Source organism: Arachis ipaensis, chromosome B04, assembly GCF_000816755.2.
Source record: "Arachis ipaensis cultivar K30076 chromosome B04, Araip1.1, whole genome shotgun sequence".
In the NCBI taxonomy this organism is placed as follows: Eukaryota; Viridiplantae; Streptophyta; class Magnoliopsida; order Fabales; family Fabaceae; genus Arachis; species Arachis ipaensis.
In genome coordinates this window covers 11024821-11027383 of record NC_029788.2, presented here as the reverse complement: position 1 = coordinate 11027383, position 2563 = coordinate 11024821, and positions in this window count along the sequence as shown.

Here is a 2563-nt window from a genome sequence, read left to right as displayed (position 1 = left end):
AATTTTATTAAATTTTCATCAATATATAATTAATAAAAAAATGAATAATTTTATATTATTAGATAAAATTTTATATTATTAAAAATATTATTAATTATTAAATTATTGACTATTTCTAATTAATAATTTTACTTAAAAAAAATAAAAGTCAATTTGTGCTCATCAGGTACTTAGTATTAATAATGAGCAGGATTTTTATGAATAAGTTGAATATTGAATTCTTTAAGTTGGGAAAATGTGTTAATTTAGCCAAAAATATCTTTTGAACAAATAATTTTATGTGTGCACATGAAATTGGTCAATATATATAGTTATTAAAAATAATTTATATACATTTATTATCTTTTAAAGTTTCAAATCCTATATTTTAAATAAAAGATTCAAAATTAAGTGCTCTAAGGCAACTTGTTTGCAAAACTCTTAAAACATTTACGAATTTTAACATAATGACATTTAAATATATTGATTTTTAATTTTAATAACAAATTGATTGTTATTTAAAAAAAAAGAAAATAATATACTTTTTCTTTAAAGAATAATTTTTTATTTTGAAGTATTCTTAATATATTTAAGGCTTAAACAAATTTTTAACTGGAAGATTTATCTATATATAATTACAGAGTAATACTATACATCGAAATTTTTTTATGAATTAAGTCCAATCAAATTAAACAATAAAACTTAAAATAATATTAGTCATAATTAATTTTTATTATATTAGACTAATTTAGTTAGACTTAGATAACAAAAAAATTTAGACGTGTACTATTATTCATAATTATATATTACATACTTTCTGTTATTCTTGTAACAAACAGATCTTGACATATTTATTTATTTGTAATACTGTTTTGATCGTAGACTACTAATTATGAAATATAGCATATTAGAAAGTTGATTATTAAACTAATTTAGCAATATATAGATCAAGTAGGACCTTAGCTTTTAATATGATTTATATTTCTTGCATTTTAACGCTAGTTCATGTTTTCTGTGTGCTACATACGGTGCTGTGATTTTTTATTAGCTAGTCACAATCTTAAAGTGACTGTAACTTATCACAAGATAATTTAGTTTTTGCTTGATAACTTTCAAACTAAGTACCTAACCGTATCATTATTTAATTTAAACTCAAAAAATTAAACAGAAACTATATATATAATACAATTATATATATATATATCGTCAATGCATGCAATGATACAAAAATTAAATGAATTGAAGCCCGGCCGGAGTGTGTAATATGTTTCTTTTTTATCAAGCATGCATGATTAACAATATTCCTGTTATGGACAAGCTAAGAATAGCGTATTGAGAATACGAATAAATAAAAAAATTACGTACGACTAAGTTATTAAAACTAATAAAATTATTAAACATGAAACCGTTAAATTATGATATTAAAAGCATATATGAAAGACAATAAATATTTAATTTTTATGAAATTATTTATCCCAAAAATTTAAATTAATAAAAAAAAGATAATATTAATAATTACATCTTTTTACGATCACATTAAAAAGATGTAATAAAAAAAAAATCAGCAGATAATACACTTCACTTTATCATCTAAAATATAAGTATCGTAATGTTTTGCAGTTTATCTTCCTGGCCTATAATTCTAATATTTGTCTGATTAGAATCTCTAAATCTCATTAACTTGTCACTTCTACAAAAGGTACGAACAATCCAAAAAAATTATGTTAAAAAAATAATACTGATAATTTTATTTATTTAATTTGACCCTAAAATCTATTTTATTGTATAACACATAAACTAATTAAGGGTTCCATTACTAGACAAATATATAATTAATCTTTAAAATATGAAAATAAAAAATTGAAAAGTATCCAGTTGACAACAACATTTGAATCCGAAAAGATTGATTATCGGCCAATGATAAATTATATATTTTTAAACATGTTAATAATTATAATTAATACCGTCACCATCATTTTAATTATGTCAGCGTTAGAACTCATAAGCATTAGGGGCAACTACGTATAACCCATAAGCATGTGATTGAATGGTGAGAAAGGAATATATCATGAACTGATAAAAGATACTAATGTATACTTTTATAAAGAGACGTGTACAAACTGTGTATACTTTTTAGACACAATGCTATCTCAAAATTTCTATATATAGTGATTTGATAATGTGGTGAATAAGTTTGACTTTTTTTTATATTAGTTTTGAGTTGAGTAATTTAAGGTTATAATTATTTTTTTATTTATATTTAAATTAATATTAGTTATATTTTTTTACATTAAAAATGTTATTAGCATTTTAGTAGTTTTCTTTTGAGTTTAAATTAAAAAAAAAAACACACATAGGAGACAGATATTATTCTTATAATTGTTCTCTTGATAAAAATGATACTTATACACTACAAATAAAGTAATATATAATTGTTCTCCTTAAACCCTGACTACCGACTAAAAAATCTAAACAATTGAGATTTATTTTTCTTAATTTTTAAACTTTTTTCTTTATTAAAATTAATTTGAAAGTGAAGACTGGTCTAATATTTCATTAGGAGAGAAGAAAATGAAAAATTCGA